Source organism: Giraffa tippelskirchi, chromosome 5 (assembly GCF_054371585.1).
Source record: "Giraffa tippelskirchi isolate mGirTip1 chromosome 5, T2T-mGirTip1v1.2.pri, whole genome shotgun sequence".
Taxonomy (NCBI): domain Eukaryota; kingdom Metazoa; phylum Chordata; class Mammalia; order Artiodactyla; family Giraffidae; genus Giraffa; species Giraffa tippelskirchi.
The window spans coordinates 191,228,809-191,251,958 of record NC_137279.1 but is presented as its reverse complement, the minus strand read 5'-3'; the positions used below and the strand labels follow the sequence as shown (position 1 = coordinate 191,251,958).

General features: G+C 46.1%; 1 long non-coding RNA gene across 1 annotated transcript; it reads left to right on the top strand.

The window, feature by feature from the left end:
- Positions 1–1,067: 1,067 nt before the first annotated feature.
- On the top strand, positions 1,068–20,314 carry LOC145506477 (uncharacterized). The gene is made up of 4 exons (XR_014053955.1): positions 1,068–1,545; positions 6,688–6,872; positions 7,598–7,747; positions 18,944–20,314. It is a non-coding gene; the product is annotated as an uncharacterized LOC145506477 (long non-coding RNA).
- The last annotated feature ends 2,836 nt before the right edge of the window (positions 20,315–23,150 follow it).

Genomic DNA, 23,150 nt, shown 5'->3' with positions numbered 1-23,150 from the left:
ATCATGAGAAACGCTGGGCTGGAAGAAACACAAGCTGGAATCAAGATGGCCGGGAGAAATATGAATAACCTCAGATATGCAGATGACACCACCCTTATGGCAGAAAGTGAAGAAGAACTAAAGAGCCTCCTGATGAAAGTGAAAGAAGAGAGTGAAAAAGTTGGCTTAAAGCTCAACGTTCAGAAAACTAAGATCATGGCATCTGGTCCCATCACTTCATGGGAAATAGATGGGGAAACAGTGGAAACAGTGTCAGACTTTATTTGGGGGGGTTTCCAAAAAATTAATGATGATTGCAGCCATGAAACTGAAAGACGTTTACTCCTTGGAAGGAAGGTTATGACCAACCTAGATAGCATATTTAAAAGCAGAGACATTACTTTGCCAACAAAAGTCCGTCTAGTCAAGGCTATGGTTTTTCCAGTGGTCATGTATGCATGTGAGAGTTGGACGGTGAAGAAAGCTGAGCGCCACAGAATTGATGCTTTTGAACTGTGATGTTGGAGAAGACTCTTGAGAGTCCCTTGGACTGCAAGGAGATCCAATCAATCCATCCTAAAGGAGATCAATCCTGGGTGTTCATTGGAAGGACTGATGTTGAAGCTGAAACTCCAATACTTTGGCCACCTGATGCGAAGAGCTGACTCATTAGAAAAGACCCTGATGCTGGGAAAGATTGAGGGCAGGAGGAGAAAGGGACGACAGAGGATGAGATGATTGGATGGCATCACCGACTTGATGGACATGGGTTTGGGTAGACTCCGGGAGTTGGTGATGGACAGGGAGGCCTGGCATGCTGCGATTCATAGGGTTGCGAAGAGTCGGATACGACTGAGCGACTGAACTGAACTGAACTGAACTGATCTTCCTTCCCCCGAGGACCCTTCAGGCAGTGTCAGAACTACGACTCCCAGGGGCCTCTGCGGCCTGGAGGCCCCTCCCCCGCTGCCTGGCGATCCGAGTCCGTCGCCCACAGGAGCCCAACGAACCCAACGGCGCGCAGGGGTCTCGCACCGTCGGTTAAGCGGCTCTGCGGTTAGCAGACGCTCGTCTGCGGTCCCTTCCGCACCCCTGGGACCAGGAAAGGGAGCGATGAAGGCGCCGGCGCCCTGCCGCTCGGGCCCTCCGCCTGCGGCTCCAGCTCAGGGTCGCCGACCCCTCCGGGCCATCAGAAGACCTGGCCGTCGGGAGTATTAAAAGGGCCCCGGCCTCTCGGAAGGTGCGGCCAAAGCCGACAGCGACTGGTGTCGAGGAAGAAGGGTTTGTTTCAGGCTGTGACATGGAAGCAGTTCTCTCAAGAAGGAAAGATGAGTCTTACAGTCCGTTCGGTGACCGCCCCTCAGCTTTGCCCATCGTTCGCTCTACAAGTGCAGTGAGCACCTGTGATGTGCAGCGATCACAGAGATGAGACTGACCAGAGCCTTGCTGTTGGGGAACTGGACAAACAAGAACCCACAGAGGCCCCAGGCCTCTAAAGTACATCCCAGAGGTCGACAAAGGCGGTGCTTGGTTAAAAAGCAGCCAGAGGAGTGCAGAGCTCATCAGGTTATTAAAGACAGTTCCTGGGCTTAAGTGGGTCTGAAAGGAGGAGGGATAAGATTTTAAAACCGACCACCCAGGGCCTTTTAGCTCCTCTTGGGAGCGCCCAGGCTTTTTTGCTCTTCCATCCCGGTATAAAAATTTCCCCACCCGCCCCGAAGATGGTAACTCTGGCCATATCTGTTCTGCTCCTAGCCGTTGTCATTCTGCCCCTCCACTGTCGACAGATGACACTCCAGGCACCATCTTCCTCTCCCCTCCAGATCCTGCCCCACCTTAACCTGGGGAAATTGTGTGTCTCTTCTACATCTCAGTCAATAGCCAGGCCATGGTCTCTGTCACCCCTTACAGCTCCCTCCCGGGAAACTTGTTCAGACTTCATCGGGGTCTCTCCTAGTTAACTGTCTGCCTGTTTCCTTCATAGTCAGGTTTCTTGAGAATAGTCTCCATTCTTAAACTTTCTTCATTTCCTCACCTGCTTACCCCTAACAAAATTTCACCATTTTCCGTTTCCCACCATCCTACTGGAAACTTCTGGCAGTCCCTGGTGAAGCCCTAAGTGTCAGAGCACCGACACTGTCAAGAATGTCATTCTTAAGACACTGTTCTCTGTCTAGTTTTCTTGCTTCCGCTTCGCCCGTTCCTTCTCAAGTTGTAGACAGGGCTCTTCTCTGCAGCCCACATCTTCCTTGGACTTACTGCTCGACGGTCTCCCTGGCTTCTCCCAGTCCTCTCTGGAGCTCCGGTCACATGGGGTCACAAAGAGACATGACTGAGCGACTAACCACAGCGCACAACATTCTAGTGGCTAAAGTTTCTTCTCAAGCTTATACTGTAGTGAGGGAGACAGACAAGAAATACGTGCTCTGGCAGATGGTGTGTTCGTGCCAAGAAAAATTATAAATCAGGTCATGGGGACAGGGCATTATGGTGAGGGAGCAGGGTGCAGATTTCAGTAAGTTGATTATAGAGATGACTCCTATCTCTGTAGGTTGTGTTTTGAGCGGAGAATGGATGATGCTCGCGGATGGGGACAAAAGCCAGTGGCTATCCTGGGAAGGAGTGGGTTAGGGTTCAAATGGCCTTAACAATAGCACCGACCTTGCTTTGCGCATGAAGTGTGACCGTGGGAGCAAAGAAAGTGAAGTTGCTCAGTCGTATCCGACTCTTTGTGACCCCATGGACTGTAACCTCCCAGTGTCCTCCGTCCATGGGATTTTCCAGGCAAGAGTACTGGAATGGGTAGCCATTTCCTTCTCCAGGGGATCTTCCCAACCCAGGGATCGAACCCGAGTCTTCTGCATTGCAGGCAGACGCTTTACCATCTGAGCCACCAGGGAAGCCCTGCTGGGAGCAAAGCCCTTCCAGATCCCCTTTCTGTGCCCACTCACCCCTCTACCCCTCCCGCTGTTTCTGCCTCCTTCATTCTTTCTTTTCTGCCTCTTCTGTCCTCCTCTTCCCTCTCATCCTCCCCGTTCTTTAGACTTGCCCGCCTCGCCTCTGCTCCTGCCTCTCCTCCAGCCTTCCTTCTCCTCCTAGCGTGGGATGGGCTTGGCTGGGGGCAGCCATGCACCTCCAGGCCACGTGACGCCCCTTCCCTGCCCCTGTCCCGGGAAGGCGTCCCAGCTGCCGCAGTCCCCCTGCCCAGAGGGCTTCGGGGACACCGAGGACGCCTGCCGACTGTACCCAGGTGAGTCCCAGGGAGGCAGGAGGAGAGCTGCAGGAGGCACGGAGGTCAGCACCCCTTTTCTTCCCCCGCTGCGCACAGACCAGCCTGCTGGTCCTGCCTCGGATGGGTAAGCAAGAGCCGCCCCGTGGACACCGCTGAGGGGCAGCGGAGCCAGTAATTCAGGAGCGCAGGCTTGGCTGGGCCTGCTGGGCCCAGGTCAGGAGGGAGAAGGGCGCTTCTCATGTGAGCTGGCACGTGGGCACAGATGGGACCCTCACCGCTGCAGGTGGGCCGCGAGCCCGGAAGCACTCTCTGCGCGTTTTCCCGCAGACTTTCCCCCCGTGGACCAGTCTGTAGCCAGGCCTCCCCACCAGGCCCCTCTGCAGGCCGAGGAGGGTCAGGGGTGGAGGGGCAGGAGGCACCCCCTGCTTTGGGGAAGCTGAGAACAAATCTCAGGGGGCAGCCTTGCACCCTGTAAGCAGGAGGAGGGGCAGACGATTGTACCACCTGCAGGGGAGCAGGGCCTTGCCCTTAAGGAAAATGTGATTTTAGAGGAGCAGACACTTCTTGAGCATTAGTGTCTGAGGAACAAAGGCCATGGGAGAAGAACAGAGAGCTGGGGGTTTGAGAACAGGTGCAGTGGCCTCCGACAGAGGCTTCTGTAGGAAGGCTTCCTGGAGAAGATGGCCTGGGTCCCCTGCAGGACGGGTGGAGGAGGACTTTCCTGTGGGAATCTGGTCCCCACAGCTGGAAAACCGGGCGGGTCCAAGGAAAGGGGCCAGAATAGAGCACACAGGCCCCTCCCGTGGGGGGGTGGGCCTGAGGGCGCCCTCCTGGAGCCTCCTCGCTTCCCTCCCGCCTCCTGTCAGCCTCCCTGCATCACCTCTCCTCCAACAGCTTCCCGGAGCAGCTCCCTGGCAGTTGGACCTGGAAGGCTGGGCAGATTCCTACGAGGTCCAGTTCCCATGCACCCCCCGCCTTCCATTGGTCCCGGAGCAGGGAGCTCACACCACAGAGGACGAGACAGCAGTCTGCTGTCCCAGCACGTGGCAGCGCCACGCAGATCTGTCATCTCAGTTTCTGGGGGTCGGGGATCCAGCCACGACAGGCAGGGGCTTCTGCCTCGAGGTCTCGCGGGGCTGCGCCCGGGCTGTTGGCGGGGACTGTGGCCCATGCACAGGCTCCACCTGGAGGGTCCAGGCTCACTCACGGGTCGTTGGCAGGATTCGGTTCCTCACGAGCTACTAGGGAAGCGTCATCCTTTTCTGCATTTTGCTGAAGGGCTCACTCTGTTCTTGGCCACGTGGGCCTCTTCAGAGCGCACCTCCCAACAAGGAGGGCGGTAGGCGTCTGGTGGAGCCTGCCCACATCTGATGGAGCCAGCGAGAATTGCTCATGGGGCGGGGCGGGGCGAGGGGGAGACAGGCTCCCGTGAGCCCTGTCTGCAATGGCAGCTTGTCCCTCTGTGCTGTTAGATTCAGCTCACCCCGGGGAGGGGCCTTGCAGGGTGCTCGTCCAGTGGGGACCACTGAGGGCCACACCCCAGCCCCACTCTGCGCTCTTCCTACTGTCCCCCAGGCCTGGGTCTCCAGAGATGGTAATAATGTGTCCAGTGTGACAATTTTGTGTTTTTTCTCATTTTAGAAACTGTAGCCTGAGCCGTCGCGCCCTGAGATAGATGTACCCAGAGAGTTGTAGGGTGCGCTGTGGACACTGTTCTGTCCACTCTGCCCCTGCGTCAGCCCTCCCAGGGCCTATGCTTATTAGGCTTTCCTGCTTCCTCCAGGACACGGATCCGCTTTCCATAAGCTCAGGAGTTGTTTGCATTTTTATCAGAGCAGGATCAGGCCCCCAGTCTCCAGGGAGTGGAGGAGCAATGGGAAATCTGAGAAGGAAGCGTAGGCGCTGTGACGCCCTCGCAGGGACCCCCACAGGCCACACAGTCAAGGCTTGAACCACAGCTAAATCTCGGTGTTGGTGAGAGCCTGGGAAGAGCCGCGGCGGCCAGTCCTGGGCGCCCCCGGTGCTCCAGGCGGCCGAGCCGGAGGGTCTGAGCGAGGCAGGGCGGCCCCTAGGCGCACGGTGTCCCGCCGAGACGCTGCAGCCACCTAGTTAGTCCCTGTCTGGTGTCCCCTGCCCAGGGCCCACCGGGAGCTGGCACCTTTGGCTGCTGTTCTGTTTGTGGACTGTGTAATAAACGGAACCTAAAAAGGACTCTCTCTTTCCTTACCGGCAAACCTGCCAACCTTGGCTGCCCGGGCTTGACACGATGGAAGGAAGGGGAGGGGAGGCGGGAAGAAGGGCCGCAGGCCCCGCCCCTCGCCTCCCCTCCCCTGGGCCGGCGCCGGGGTCCTGCTTTCTGGTCCCGCTTTTCCTCCCGGGCCCCATCCAGCCCCCCGGGGTTTGACCACTCCACTCTGGGGACACTGTGCCCCAGCCCTGCCCCCTGGAGAGACACGGGTAAGGGGAGCCGGCTCACTCCCGGACCGGAGCAGCCCTCAGGTGGGCCAGCACTGGGATCAAAGCGGAGAGGACTCAGCCCCTCTTCCTGGCCACCTTATGGAAGTTTGCAAACACAAAGTGGAAGGGACTTTTCACTACACACCTGCACACCCACTGCCGATGAGCGTTTTACTAGACTGTTACATCTAGGCAACCATCCTTTGATTTTTGATGCATTCAAAGTCAATTTTAGCCTTAAGTGTGCTTGCCCCTACATACTTTAGCATGTACATTAACTAGAGTTCATAACTGATAGTCTTTTAATACAAAACAATGAAATGCCCAGCTTGTAAGTGAACATTCACTCTTGTGACAAGTGTATGCATTTTTGTAACTCAGACCCTTATCGAGATACTGAGTGTTCCCATCACCCCAGGAAGTCCCCTCATGCTCCTTGCTGGTTGACCCCCAGTCCACTCAGAGGCAACCACTCAGTAACCTGCCTTGTGATACTGGTACAAAGGTACAAAGTGAAGTCACTCAGTCGTGTCCAATTCTTTGCGATCCCATGGACTGTAGCCCACCAGTCTCCATCCATGGAATTTTCCAGGCAAGAGTACTGGAGTGGGTTGCTATTTCCTTCTCCAGAGGATCTTCCCAACCCAGGGACTGAACCCGGTCTCCCACATTGCAGGCAGTTGCTTTGCCATCTGCGCCACCACAAATTACATATAATACTGGAGCCTAAAGCAAAAGGGAATTATTTTTTAATGGCTAATATTTTTTTCCAGAACACCGAAGTAGGTAAAAACCTGTTGAAAAATGAACAGTAGATATATCAAAATAGTTTAATTCTTTTATTGATACAAAAACCAACCAATAATCTTGCTTTCCTGGTTTTAGTGGAGACGAACTCATTAATATTTCCAAAGTCTACTACTTACCTTGTTTCTAAAGGAGAGAATTGCCATGCTACTTTCTTTTGATGAACTGATCTTAATTTTTCATTTACTGCAGCTTACTGAAATGTCTTACAGGATGCCATGGTGACTGGGAATGCTAACAACATTCTCAAGGCCACGTCCAAATTGGAAAGGATTGCTCTAAGCAAATTTGTGAATCCGCCTTAGAAGATGCAAACACTATTTTATAAATAACTGATACTGCATGCTGCATAAAACTATATCAGATGGATATATAGGACTTAGGATATTTGACTCAAGTAAGTGACTGCTTTGTGTAAGTCAGAGGTATCCATAGAAAGCTTTTCTTCAGTTAAAAATTCAAAATGTAAAGACACTTTAATTTTTCATATAATCATTTAAAATGTGAAATTAAGGCATCTATAATTTCTTTAATTTCCATTTGATATGCAGTTTTGTAATAATTGACACTCATCTAGTGATTCATTTCCAATTTTTATACTTTCATTTTAAAATTCAAGTGCAGCATTGATGACATAGTTGTGAGCATAGCTGCCCTCCATAAAGTTCAAGCAGTAGGGCATATCTTTTGTTAAGATTTCACATTAATCAAACATTCAAAGTTTCTGTTATTTGTTGTAAGCAAAGGTACAGGCCTTCTGCTAAACATACAACTTAATGGATAGTCTTTTTTAATTGTATAGATATTAACTTTTACACTTGGTTTAGAATAACATCCTACACAGATAGATTGTATAAAATAATGCGTTTATGCCAAGATGCTTGCATTGTTCATTTAATATATATTTCAGTACAAGTGCCTTTGTGTATGAAATACCTTGTTTACATTTAATCTTGATCTTCATGGGGTATTTGGATGTGTTTTTAATGTAGGTTTTAGAACAGACATAAGAATATCCCATCTGCACATCCATTTTTAAAACGTCACATAAAATACATATATTATATATATCCATATACATATATATAAGTGCTAAAAAATGGTTAACATTTTATTTCCCAGGGGCAGCATTATTGCATATTGTTATGAGCTGCTGCTGCTGCTGCTGCTGCTGCGTCGCTTCAGTCGTGTCCGACTCTGTGCGACTCCATAGACGGAAGCCCACCAGGCTCCGCTGTCCCTGGGATTCCCATTGCCTTCTCCTGTTATGAGGTGAGGAAGCACAAATTTGGCATAATTGTATCTGGGGGAAAATGTCTTATAAATTCTTGTATAACATGCTATATTTTCTCCATTAGACTATACCTGGCCACAGGCATTTTAAATTTTATTTCCAACCTCTAATTTCATAAGCTAGACTTAGAAAGTCTCATCTTTCATTTCAATGAAGCCAGTATAACTTATTTTATTGTTATGACATTGTTCTTAATCTGAGCAGACCCCATGGTCAGACATGCTTGTTCACAATTGGCTACATCTTGTGTACAACCAAAAAATGAAAAGTACTTGCTCCATTTTTGATGGTATTTCAGAAATCGTGATTTGCTTGTAAAATGATATACTTGTTTTGAATTTTATTAGACCAGGCACATGGATTTCCAATAATTTCCTGTGATTCTCTTAAGATTTAAATTGTTTTCTTCAAAGTATAACATCTAAAACCAGTCAATATATTGTGATTTTTGTTTTTTTGACTTTGTCATCTTCTGTAAAACATCGTCTATTAAACTGTCAGTTTGAATGTTTTTCAGAAACACTTCCCGTTTTAGACAGCATCACAATGAGACATCAAATTCTCAAGGTCACAGCTTCTGTTTAAACTTTTCTAATATTTGAAACCTTTTTGATGGTTACAAAAATTTGATTCTATCATACTATTGTGGGGAAATATGCATGAAAAAGACACTTCTTGTGAATAAATGAACCAGTCACAGTGAATTTACTTGCCATTATAATAGTAAAAAAAAATAACATATGTATATTTGGAAGAATCTTTGGCCACCATGTGAAATAGATTCTTTAAAATAGTTTCTCTAAAATATACCCTTTTCCTTTGTTGGGTCTGTGTTGTATTAAAATCATTTTTATTTTTTCACAAAGTAGCAACATAATGAAAACTATTAAAAGTGTATTTCAAAATGGTATCTTCTCACTTTTGCTCACACTCACAAGTATCTGAAATTTCTAATATTTCTCTTTATTTCGCAGAATAAGGATCTTTAACTCTGAATTTGATGGTAGTTCTGTTCTAATAATGTCAGTGTTAAAGAACCCTTGTTTTTAGTCGCTGGAATACTGTTTTTCTACTCCAATTTGTAATTGTCCCCTACGAATTTGATACATTTCTGCATATATTTTTCTTCTTTTCTGGAGTATTACACCATTTGACTTTGTAGATACTACAGATACCATATTTGTCTAAAACAATTTAGTATACATTTAAAATATGTACCTAATGAATTATGTAATTATTACAAATGTAATATTTAAATTATGTTAATTAATACAAATTTTAATATTTCACGGGTAGGTATACATAAAGTTTTGTTTCAAAAATAGAGAAATCAATTGCTGTTTGGAATGTAAAATTCTATAGTCACTGTGAACAACAGTTTGATATGTTACAAAAAGTTATACTAAAACTACTTTATGACCCAGCAAGTCCACTCCTACACAAAAACCCAAAAGAATTGAAAATAGGGACTCAAACCAATTCAGTTCAGTTCAGTCGCTCAGTTGTGTCCGACTTTTCGCGACCCCACGGACTGCAGCACACCAGGCCTCCCTGTCCATCACTAGCTCCCGGAGCTTGCTCAAACTCATGTCCATTGGGTCGGCGATGCCAACCAACCATCTCATCCTCTGTCATCCCCTTCTCCTCCTGCCTTCATCTTTCCCAGCATCAGGGTCTTTTCAAAAATGAGTCAGTTCTTCCCCTCATGTGGCCAAAGTATTGGAGTTTCAGCTTCAACATCAGTCCTTCCAATGAATATTCAGGACTGATTTCCTTTAGGATGGACTGGTTGGATCTCCTTGCAGTCCAAGGGACTCTCAAGAGTCTTCTCCAACACCACAGTTCAAAAGCATCAATTCTTCAGCACTCAGCTTCCTTCACAGTCCAACTCTCACATCCATACATGACCACTGGAAAAACCACAGCTTTGACTAGATGGGCCTTTGCTGGCAAAGTAATGTCTCTGCTTTTTAATATGCTGTCTAGGTTGGTCATAACTTTTCTTCCAAGGAGCAAGTGTCTTTTAATTTCATGGCTGCAGTCACCATCTGCAGTGATTTTGGAGACCCCCAAAAATAGTCTCTCACTGTTTCCATTGTTTCCCCATCTATTTCCCATGAAGTGATGGGACCAGATGCCATGATCTTAGTTTTCTGAATGTTGTTTTAAGCCAACTTCTTCACTCTCCTCTTTCATTTTCATCAAGAGGCTCTTTAGTTTTTCTTCGCTTTCTGTCATAAGGGTGGTGTCATCTGCATATCTGAGGTTATTGATATTTCTCCTAGCAATCTTGATTCAAGCTTGTGCTTCATCCAGCCTGGTGTTTTGCATGATGTGCTCTGCATATAAGTTAAATAAGCAGGGTAACAACATACAGCCTCGATGTACTCCTTTCCCAATTTGGAATGAGTCTGTTGTTCTATGTCCAGTTCTAACTGTTACTTCTTGATCTGTATACAGATGTCTCAGGAGGCAGGTCAGGTGGTCTGGTATTCCCATCTCTTGAAGAATTTTCCACAGTTTGTTGTGATCCACACAGTCAAAGGCTTTGACATAGTCAATAAAGCAGAAGTAGATTGTTTTCTGGAACTCTCTTGTTTTTTTTGATGATCCAACAGAAGTTGGCAATTTGATCTCTGTTTCCTCTGCCTTTTCTAAATCCAGCTTGAACATCTGGAAGTTCTCGGTTCACATACTGCTGAAGCCTGGCTTGGAGAATTTTGAGCATTACTTTGCTAGTGTGTGAGATGAGTGCAGTTGTGTTGTAGTTTGAACATTCTTTGGCATTGCCTTTCTTTAGGAATACACAATACACAATAGAGAAAAGGTGGAAAAAATTCATGTCCCTTAATAGATGAATGTTAAACAAAATGTGGTATATTTATACGATAGGATACTAGTTAGCCAAAAAAAATTAATGAAGTTCTAGATCTGATAGACAGACTACCTGATGGATGGAGGTTCGTGACATTGTACTGGAGACAGGAATCAAGACCATCTCCAAGAAAAAGAAATACCAAAAAGCAAAATGGCTGTCTGAGGAGACCTTACAAATAGCTGTGAAAAGAAGGGAAGTGAAAAGCAAAGGAGAAAAGGAAAGATATACCCATGTGAATCCAGAGTTCCAAAGAATAGCAAGGAGAGATAAGAGAGCCTTCCTCAGCGATCAATGCAAAGAAATAGAGGAAAACAATAGAATAGGAAAGACTAGAGAGCTCTTCAAGAAAATTAGAGATACCAAGGGAACATTTCATGCAAAGATGGGCTCAGTGAAGGACAGAAATGGTATGGACCTAACAGAAGCAGAAGATATTAAGAAGAGGTGGCAAGAATACACAGAAGAACTGTACAAAAAAGATCTTAATGACCCAGATAATCACGATGGTGTGATCACTCACCTAGAGCCAGACATCCTGGAATGTGAAGTCAAGTGGGCCTTAGGAAGCATCACTATGAACAAAGCTAGTGCAGGTGATGGAATTCCAGTTGAGCTATTTCAAATCCTGAAAGATGATGCTGTGAAAGTGCTGCACTCAATATGCCAGCAAATTTGGAAAACTCAGCAGTGGCCACAGGACTGGAAAAGGTCAGTTTTCATTCCAATCCCAAAGAAAGGCAATGCCAAAGAATGTTCAAACTACCACACAGTTGCACTCATCTCACACGCTAGTAAAGTAATGCTTAAAATTCTCCAAGCCAGGCTTCAGCAATACGTGAACTGTGAACTTCCAGATGTTCAAGCTGGTTTTAGAAAAGGCAGAGGAACCAGAGATCAAATTGCCAACATCCACTGGATCATCAGAAAAGCAAAGGAATTTCAGAAAAACATCTACTTCTGCATCATTGACTACGCTGAAGCCTTTGACTGTGTGGGTCACAACAAACTGGAAAATTCTTCAAGAGATGGGAATACCAGACCACCTTACCTGCCTCCTGAGAAACCTGTATGCAGGTCAGGAAGCAACAGTTAGAACTGGACATGGAACAACAGACTGGTTCCAAATAGGAAAAGGAGTACGTCAAGGCTGTATATTGTCACTCTGCTTATTTAACTTATATGCAGAGTACATCATGAGAAACGCTGGGCTGGAAGAAACACAAGCTGGAATCAAGATTGCTGGGAGAAATGTCAATAACCTCAGATATGCAGAGGACACCACCCTTATGGCAGAAAGTGAAGAACTAAAGAGCCTCTTGATGAAAGTGAAAGAAGAGAGTGAAGAAGTTGGCTTAAAGCTCAACGTTCAGAAAACTAAGATCATGGCACCTGGTCCCATCACTTCATGCGAAATAGGTGGGGAAACAGTGGAAACAGTGTCAGACTTTATTTTGGGGGGCTCCAAAATCACTGCTGATGGTGATTGCAGCCATGAAATTAAAAGACACTTTTTGGAAGGAAGGTTATGACCAACCTAGATAGCATATTTAAAAGCAGAGACATTACTTTGCCAACAAAGGTCCATCTAGTCAAGGCTATGGTTTTTCCAGTGGTCGTGTATGGATGTGAGAGTTGGACAGTCAAGAAAGATGAGCACCGAAGAATTGATGCTTTTGAACTATGGTGTTGGAGAAGACTCTTGAGAGTCCCTTGGACTGCAAGGAGATCCAACCAGTCCATTCTAAGGATCAGTCCTGGGTGTTCATTGGAAGGACTGATGTTGAAGCTGAAACTCCAATACTTTGGCCACCTGATATGAAGAGCTGACTCATTGGGAAAGACCCTGATGCTCGGAAAGATTGAGGGCGGGAGGAGAAGGGGACAACAGAGGATGAGATGTTTAGATGGCATCACCGACTCAATGGACATGGGTTTGGGTGGACTCTGGGAGTTGGTGATGGACAGGGAGGCCTGGCATGCTGTGATTCATGGGGTTGCAAAGAGTCGGACACGACTGAGCGACTGAACTGAACTGAACTGAATACATTCTACAACAAGGATGAATCTTGGAAACATTTTGCTAGGTGAAATAAGCCAAACACAAAAGAACAAATGATTTTTAATTCCATTTATATGAGTACCTAGAGCAGGCAAATCCACAGAAACAGAGCAGAATTGGGGTACCAGGGGTGGGGGGAAGGGAGGGATAAGGAGATGTTATTTAACTGGTGCAGAGTTTCTGTTTGGAATGGTGAAAAAGTTCTGGAAAGAAATATTGATGGTGGCACAATATTGTGAATGTGCTAAATGCCACTGAATTGTGTACTTAAAAATGGCTAAAATCACACTTCCCTGGCAGCCAGTGGTTAGGACTCTGCACTCCCACTGCAGGGGATCCGAGTTCAATCCCTGGTCTGGGAACTAAGATCCCACACGCCACATGAGGTGGTAAAAAAAGAAAGAAAGAAAGAAAGAAAATGGCCGAAATGGTAAATTTTCTATTAGGTATGGTGGTGGTTGGTGGTTTAGTTGCTCAGTCGTGTCCAACTGTTGCAATCCCATGGGCTATAGCCCACCAGGCTACTCTGTCCATGGGATTCTCCAGGTGAGAATACTGAAGTGATTTGCCATTTCCTTCTCCAGTGGATCTTCCTGACCCTGGGATCGAACCCGGGTCTCCTGCACTGCAGGCAGATTCTTTACTGACTGAGCTATGAGGGAAGCTCCTTAAGCTCTGTTATGTATACTTTACTACAATTTAAAATAAAATTCAACTGAAGAGAGTATCGACTAAGCTGAACATAAACATGCCCTGTGATGCAGCAATTCTATCTCTGGGCATATCCCAAAGGAAAGAAGTACCATGTGCACCAGAAGACACGAACAGGAATGTTCATAGCAGCACTATTTGCAATAGCCCTAGACTGGCTACGGAGAAGGCAATGGCATCCCACTCCAGTGTTCTTGCCTGGAAAATCCCAGGGACGGGGGAGCCTGGTGGGCTGCCGTCTATGGGGTCGCACAGAGTCGGACACGACTGAAGCGACTTAGCAGCAGCAGCAGCAGCAGACTGACTAGAGCTCAGCTCTTTGTCAGCGCGAGGATGCACGAGTGAGTGGTGATACATCCAGATAAAGAAGCATTGTACAGCGACAAGCAGGACTGAACCATAGCTAGTAAGAGTGCAGGCAAATCTCAGCGATAGAATGTCGAGCCTGAGTAGCCAGCAGTGGAGGAGCGTGGACTCCATGATGCTGTTTATGTAAGTCCAGACCCAGATGAGAGAAAACTGTGGTGTAGCCCGAATCTTGGCTGGGACTGGAAGTGGCTCTGGAGTACCTGAAATGTTCTGGGTTTTGATCTGGGCCCAGGATATTGGGCGTATTTACTTTGTGGCTCAGACGGTAAAGAATCTACCTGCAATGCAGAAAACCTGGGTTTGATCCCTGGGTTGGGAAGATCCCCTGGAGAAGGGAACAGCTACCTACTCCAGTATTCTGGCCTGGAGAATTCCATGGACAGAGGAGGCTGACAGGCTACAGTCCATGGGGTTGCAAAGAGTCGGACATGACTGAGCGACTTTCACTTTCACTTTACTTTGTGAAAATTCATCAAGCTGTACACATATGATTTGTGTACTTTAAGTATGGTTTTACTTCAATAAAAAAGAGTCTCCTTAAAAAAACCCACACGATGTGCAAAATACACAACTAATAAGGACCTACTGTATTGCACAGGGACCTCTACTCAGTACTCTGTCATGACCTATCAGTCAGTTCAGTCACTCAGTCGTGTCCAACTCTTTGCAACCCCATGGACTGTAGCACGCCAGGCCTCCCTGTCCATCAACAACTCCTGGAGTTTGCTCAAACTCATGTCCATCGAGATGGTGGTGCCATCCAACCATCTCATCCTCTGTCGTCCCCTTCTCCTCCTGCCCTCAATCTTTCCCAGCATCAGGGTCTTTTCCAATGAGTCAGCTCTTTGAATTAGGTGGACAAAGCATTGGAGTTTCAGCTTCAACATCACTTCTTCCAATGAATATTCAGGAGTGATTTCCTTTAGGATGGACTGGTTGGATCTCCTTGCAGTCCAAGGGACTCTCAAGAGTCTTCCCCAACACCACAGTTCAAAAGCACCAGTTCTTCGGCATAATGACCTATATGGGAAAAGAATTTTAAAAAGAGTGGATGTATGTACATGTATGACTGATTCACTTTGCTGTACAGCAGAAACTAATACAACACTGTAAATCAATTATACTCCAATAACATTTTTTAAAACCCACAGAAATTAATTACTAAAAATAGTAGAAAATTATGTACCCAATGGAGATAAAGTAGTAAAGACCTTTTTATATAAGAAGTAAATAATGATGAGCTATTTCTTTTTTCTTTTTTTTTGAGCTATTTCTCATCGTATTAAGTGCCTAGAGCACGAAAGTTTCCTGGTAAATCTATTTTTCTAGTTAAAAATTTTCAGAAAATGTTTGACCAAGTCTCATTTATGGAAAGTCAAGTTATATTCACAAATAAAATTGCTATTGCTCAGCTAAATGTCCATGATGAGGGTCTTGCAACTGGAAGACTTAAAGCCAGGAGGGCAATGGACTGAGTCATATTTTCAAAGATTTCTCTCCTTTTCTGGAAAGTCAGGAGGGCAAGGAGTCTAAGAGAGAAGACAATCTCATTCATCTAGGGAAGAAACAGCAGGGCTTGGTGTGTGTGGTCATGGTGGCAGAAGTGGGGTGTCCAAGTTTTCCAAGTAGGACAGGCAAGACTTTCCACTGAACTGGACGTGGGGGTGAAGGAAGGTAGGAGTGGAGGATGATGCCTAGGTTTTGGTAGGAGCCTCTGGGTGGATGGTGAGATGAGAAAGATTAGGGATAACAAGTTTTGGGGAAAAGAGCAGGAGTTGTGTTTGGCATGTGTTTAATCCGAGATGTCTGTTAGCCATCCAGGCAGGGATGGTGAGCAGATGGCTGGGGATGTATGTATGTATGCAGAGTTCCGAGAGGAGGTCAGGACAAGAGTCCTGCATGGACGGGTCATCAGAATATCGGGGTCTTTAAAGCCACAGAACGAATGAAGATGACTTCAGAAGACAGGGAACTGGAGAGAAGAGAGGGCCAGGCCCTTGGGCACCCCAGCATTCAGATCAAGAGAAGCCAATAAGTTGAATCTGAAAAAAGGGGGTCTCAGAGTGGGCCACATTTCCTTTCTAACATGGAGTGGTGGGATTACAAGGCCTCTGGGGCTCTTTCTGCCCTAATAACAGGGGTCTATAGTTCTGAATGGCTACAGATTGAAGATGGTGTGGGGGTCGGGGAGAGCGGGTAGGTAGGGGCAGGAGAGGCTGCACGCACCCATCACCTTGTGGGAAGGCTGAGATTTTGCTAATGGTAAAAATGTCTCTGATCCCTGCATTGAGCTTCACTCACCCTCTTGGCATCCAAGACCCTTATGAAGTTATCCCAAGTTAACTGTCCCACCTGCCAACCCAAGTCCTCTCTACCCCTTGTGGAGGCCTGGCAGCCCCCACACCTATGCCTTCCAGCTCTGCCCTTTGCCCACAGGGAATTTACTTTGGGATCTCAACATCACACCCAGTTTTCAAAGAAGACTTTCCACTCTGGCTAGTGGATACAGGAACTATTCCTGGCCCTGTGTGAACTGCAAGAATGCAGCAATAATAATTGCACAACTGTTATTCAGGCTTGTTTTGTGCACTGTGAGAAAGGACTGGAACAACAAACAAAACAAGACAAATAACTGTTCTGTCTTCTGTGGCAATGGGGAAAGGTAATAGCAGCTTTCCTTTCCTGGTTGGTGCTTTTTCAGCCTGAGGTAGATTTCTCACACAACTGCTATTCAGTTCTCACCTGAAGACTCGAGGGACACCTGCTGCAGTCCTGTCCATCGCCAAACTTATTTCCTCACAAAGCTGTTGAGAGACCAGTGCCTGGTCCCACACAGGCGGGTGGTGTTCTCAGTTCTCTGCCCGCCCCCCACCCCCACTTTGCTTTGGCTGTACTGTGTGCCAGGCACGTGGGATCTTAGTTCCTTGACCAGGAATCGAACCCACATCCTCTCTTTAATGAATGAATTATTAATTTGGTTGCATCGAGTCTTAGTTCCAGCGTACGAGATTGTCACCGCACCATCCTTCGTTGGGGCACACGGCCGCTCTAGCTGCGGTGTGTGGGCTTAGTTACCCTGCAGCGTGTGGGGTCTTGATTACCCAACCAGGGATTGCAAGGTAGAATCTTATTAGGCACCGGATGATCAGGGAGATCCCTCTCCCCCTTTCTTAAAGGACGTGCTTCACAATAAACATAGCACTGCCAATTAAATTTGCACAGTGTGAGAGATTTTCTTACACTTACTCAAATTTCCCCAAACCAGAGTTGCTATAAAATTCCTTTCCCCATTGCCACAGAAAACAGAATGGTTATTTGTCATTTTCTTCCTTTTCCAGTCTTTTCTCACAGTGCACAAAACAAGGCTGAATAACAAGGTTGTTCAGTTATCATTGCAGCCTCCTGTAGACCCCAAACCTGGCAGTTTACGACAACTTCTTCATTTGTGCTTGGCCTGGCCCTGCTTGCTTCAGACCTGTCACTCAGGTGCAACTGGAACTTCCAACATTTTTCCTGGAAATCTACTATGCCAGAGCCATGAGTTCACTGGCCACAGTTTTCTATTTGCTACCTTATTGCAGGCAACAGTTTTGCTAAGCTTTCCATTAGTGTCTAACGGTAATTTCTCCTCCAGCTTGCAGCAGCATTTTTCTCACTTTGAGCATCATCCACAGCCTGAGGCCCATCAGGGTTCCCCCAAGAGTCTCCTCAGCTCCTTCCAGGTGCCTGCTGCCCAGTCCCAGGAAAGTACTCTACATTTTGAGTTTTTGGTATATCAATACCCCACTCTGGGTATGAAATTTCTCTTCATGCTACTACTGTTGTGTAACAAGTCACCCCCAAACTTAGCAGCCTAAAAAAACTTATTTTGCTGGAGAGGGTGTGGAGAAAAGGAACTCTCCTACACTGTTGGTGGAGATGTAAATTGGTGCAGCCACTATGGAAAACAGAATGGAAGTTCCTTTAAAAACTAAAAATAGAACTACCATATGATCCAGCATTCCCACTCCTGGGCATACATCTGGAAAATATGAAAACTCTAATTTAAAAAGATACATGTATCCCAACATTCACAACAGCACTATTTATAATAGCTGAGATGTGGAAACAACCCAAGTGCCCATCAACAGATGATTTGCTTAAAAAGATGTGGTATATATACATGATGGAATATTACTCAACCATAAAAAAAGAATGACATATTGCCATTTGCAGACGGACCTAGAGAGTATTATACTTGGTGTGTGTGTGTGTGTGTGCTTAGTTGCTTCAGTCATGTCTGACTCTTTGTGACCCTATGGACTGTAGCCTACCAGGCTCCTCTGTCCATGGGATTCTCTAGGCAAGAACACTGGAGTGGTTTGTCATGCCCTCCTCCAGGGGATATTCCTAGCCCAGGGATCAAACTTGCATCTCCTGTGTCTCCTGCATTGGCAGGAGAGTTCTTTACCACTAGTGACACTTGGAAGACCCATTATACTTAGTGAATTAACTCAAATGACTTACTTTCTTAGTGAAGAAAGACAAATATTAAATGATATCACTTATATGTAGAGCCTAAAAAATAATACATATGGCTGCTGCGGCTGCTGCTGCTGCTAAGTCGCTTCAGTCGTGTCCGACTCTGTGCGAGCCCATAAACGGCAGCCCACCAGGCTCCCCCGTCCCTGGGATTCTCCAGGCAAGAACACTGGAGTGGGTTGCCATTTCCTTCTCCAATGCAGGAAAGAGAAAAGTGAAAGTGAAGCCTGACTCTTCACGACCCCATGGACTGAAGCCTACCAGGCTCCTCTGTCCATGGGATTTTCCAGGCAAGACCATGTTTGTTTTCTACATCTGTGAGTCTGTTTCTCTTTTGTATCTAGATACATATACATAGATACATATGGATCTATATACAAAAGAGAAACAGACTCACAGATGTAGAAAACAAACATTGTTACCAAAGGAGAAAGGAAGGGGGGGAGGGATAAATTAGAAGTACGGGGTTAGTTTGTATCTACACACTACTATACATAAGATAGATAAGCAACAAAGATTTACTGCATAACAGGGAGTTAATTGAGTGTCTTGTAATAACCTATAATGGAAAATAATCTGAAAACTCTCTCTATATATATATGTTCAAACTACCACACAATTGCATTCATTTCACAGGCTAGCAAGGTAATGCTCAAAATTCTTGAAGCTAGGCTTCAACAATACATGAACTGCAAACTTCCCAATGTACAAGCTGCATTTAGAAAAGGCAGAGGAACCAGAGATCAAATTGCCAACATCCACTGGATCATAGAAAAAGCAAAGGAATTCCAGAAAAACATCTACTTCTGTGTCACTGACTACGCTAAAGCCTTTGTCTGTGTGGATCACAACAAACTGGAAAATTCTTCAAGAGATGGGAATACCAGACCACCTTACCTGCCTCCTGAGAAACCTGTATGCCGGTCAAGAAGCAACAGTTAGAAAAGGACATGGGGAAATAGATGGGTTCCAAATTGGGAAAGGAGTATATCAAGGCTGTATATTGTCACCCTGCTTATTTAACTTATATGCAGAGTACATCATGTGAAATGCTGGGCTGGATGAAGCTCAAGATGGAATCAAGATTGCCAGGAGAAATATCAATAACCTCGTATATGCAGATGACACCAGCCTTATGGCAGAAAGCTTAGAGGAACTAAAGAGCTTTTTGATGAAGGTGAAAGAGGAGAGTGAAAAACCTGGCTTAAAACTCAACATTCAAAAAACTAAGATTATGGCATACAGTCCCATCCCTTCATGGCAAATAGTTGGGGAAAAAATGGAAACAGTAACAGACTTTATTTTGGGGGGCTCCAAAATCACTGCAGATGGTGACTGCAGTCATGAAATTAAAAGATGCTTGCTCCTTGGAAGAAAAGCTATGACCAACGTAGACAGCATATTAAAAAGCAGAAATATCACTTTGCCAACAAGGTTCTGTATAGTCAAAGCTATGGTTTCTCCAGTAGTCATGTACAGATGTGAGAGTTGGGTCATAAAGAAAGCTGAGCACCGAAGAATTGATGCTTTCAAATTGTGGTGCTGGAGAAGACTCTTGAGAGTCCCTTGGACTGCAAGGAGATCAAACCAGTCAATCCTAAAGGAAATCAATCCTGAATATTCTTTGGAAGGACCGATGCTGAAGCTGAAGCTCCAATTCTTTGGCCACCTGATGCAAGGAGCTGATTCATTGGAAAAGACCCTGATGCCGTGAAAGATTGAGGGCAGGAGGAGAAGGGGGTGACAGAGGATGAGATGGTTGGATGGCATCATGGACTCCCATGGACGTGAGTTTGAACAAGCTCTGGGAGATACTGAAGGACAGGGAGGCCTGGCGTGCTGTGGTCCACGGGGTCACAGAGGGTCAGAGCAACTGAGTGACTCAACAACAACAAACATATATATACACACACACATATATTTATATGAAACTGAATCACTTAGCAAAGTGAAACTAATGTGTTCTTGTCAAATCAACTATACTTCACTTTAAAAGAAGAAACCTTATTTAGCTTGTGATTTTGTGGGTCAGAATTCATAAAGGGCTTAGCTGGGCAGTCCTTGCTCATGGTCTCTCTTAAGGTTGTAGTCAGATGTTGGCTGGGGCTCAGAATTCTAGTGTGAGGGTTCCCCTGGTAGGGATGTCCCAGATGACTCACTGAACTTGGCTGGCAGTCACTGCTGGCTGTTGGCCATGCCAGCTCATCAGGGGCGTTGTTGAATGCAGTGCCTGCATGTGTAGCTTTTCCAGCCCAGCAGCCTCAGAGTAACTGGACTTCTTACTTGGTGACTGACTTCCCTGAGAGCAAGCATCTTCAGAGAAGCAGGCAGAAGTTGCGTGGCCTTTTATGATCTAAACTGGGAAAACATGTAATGGTGCATCATCCACTCTCTGTTGGTCAAAGTAGTCACAGCCCACCCAGGTTGGAGGAGAGGAGGCTTGGAGCCTACCTCTTGATGGGAGGAGTGGCAGAGTCTTATTAAGAGGAGCACAGGGAACAGGAAACATTGTTCCAACAAACTCTGGAAAATAGCATCTGCTGCTTAGGCAGCTGATCCTGTCCTGGGACATCAGGTACCTTTCTTATTGCTAGACAGTTTAAGGTCTCAAAATCAGAAATTAATGATCTTTTTCTAAGAGCAAACCTGAACTTAGTTTGGGTCGTCCTGAGTGAGTACACAGGGGGCAGCACTTTGGGCTCCAAAATTCCCAACATTCTGGAGGGAGGAAGGCTTGTATCATAAACCCTGAGCATCAAAAACAGACATACTGGACTTCCCTAGTCAGCCATTGGCTAAGACTGTGCAATCCCATTGTAGGGGACCTGGTTTTCATCCCTGGTCAGGGAACTAGATTCCACGTGCTGCAGCTAAAGACACTGCATACTGCAAAGGAAGATCAAAGATCCCAGGTGCCACAACTAAGACCCGGGGCAGTCAAATAAATAAAATGTTTCTTAAAAAATAAAATAAATTACACTCCTTTTAAAAACAGACACATTTATCCATCCATTGATTTGTCCATTTGATCATTCATTCACCTAGCCAGTATATCTACTGTTTGCCAGGTGCTGGGGGTACAGTAATATGCAAAGCTAAGCATCGTTCCTGACCCCTACAGCTTACATTCTGATAGAAGACACAGTCATTAAGGACAAAATTACATAAATAACTGTAAAACTGCAACCATGACAAAACCCATTAAGGAGAGGTGTCAAGTGGGGGTTGTACTTAAGACACTCAAGAAAGGTTTTCCTGAGTCATTGATGATCAAAGTCTGAGGGATAAATCAGATTTCCTAGACGCAAGAGGGATAGAAGAAGATTCCAAGCCAAAGGACCCATGTGAGAAAATGTGCTGGGGCAAGACAGAGAAAGATGAGTTGAGGAAAGGCCTGAAGCAGAAGCCAGAAGGAGGCTGTGATTTGGTGACACGGCTTGGTGGGCATGGGGGTCAGGGGATAAAACTGGTAGGACTTGGTGATGGAGGGTCTATTTGTTATCCACTGCTGTGTACCAAATTACCACAAATTTAGTAGCTTAAAACCACATCCACTTGTTACTGCAGTTTTCATGGGTCAGGAGTCCTCTGCAAGGCTGCAACTGAGGTGTTGACCTGGACTGGAGTCTTGTCTGAGACTTGACTAGGAAGGACCCATTTCCAAGCTCATGTAGCCATTTGCAGCACTCATTTCTTCAGGTGCTATAGGGCTGAAGGCCTCCTTTTCTGTTGACTGGAAGCCACCCTCCATTCCTTGCTGTGGCCCTCTTCATACTGCAGCTCACAATTTCAGCTGGGACATGTTGAGTTTGAGACATCCCCAAGATATCACATGAATGATATATGAACGTGTGGGTCTGGAGCTGGTAGGAAATACAAATCAACAAACCACGTTTAGATAAGCAGAAATTCAAGAAACATGTGGATGAGATTTATTGAAGGAGGGAGTGTGGGGCGAGGAGGACCCAGGATCAAGTATTAAAGAATTCCCTCAATGAATAACCAGGCAGAAGTGGGCCTGCAAAGCAGACAGAGAATAGGAGTCAAACAAGGAGAGTGACGTGTCCCACAAACCAAACGGAAAGAGAGGCTGACAGTGTCAATACTGCTGGGATTCATGTACGCTGAGGACTAAAGAACTCAGTTCCCTTTAGCATCAGCTGAACTCACTGATGAGCTAAGCAGGTGGTGTTTGGAGAAGGGATGAAGTGAGGCAAGGTTGGGCTGAAAAGTGGCCGAGAGGTGAGGAAACAGGGCTTTGTTATTCCTTGAGAGCACACCTGTAGGGAGGAGGCAGTTCATCCGCTAAAGGGAGAGGAGAGAGCCCCGAGGGTTTCAAACAGTAGCGAGTGAGCAGTTGGGTAGATGTGCAGCATCAAGGCTTGCTGGGCCAACAATGTCCTTAGCCAGAGATCACCAGAAATCAGTAATCTATAGTCCACGGAGCTGGGCTTGTGCTTCATCCCAGGGAGGTGGGATGTGCTTCATCACCACCGGAAACCTCAGTAAAGGGATGTGTAGATATTTACACATCCCTGGACCGTAAAAGGCAAAATGCCAAAGAATTGATACCTTTGAACTATGGTGCTGGAGAAGACCCCTGAAAGTCCCCTGGACAGCAAGGAGATCAAACCAGTCAATCTTAAGGGAGATCAACCCTGAATATTCACTGGAAGGACTGATGCCGAAGCTCTAGTATTTTGGTCATCTGATGTGAAAAGCCAACTCATTGGAAAAGACCCTGATGCTGGCAAAGATTGAGGACAGGAGGAGAAGAGGGCATCACCAATGCAAGGAACATGAACTTGGGCAAACTCCAGGATATGGTAAGGGACAGAGGCCT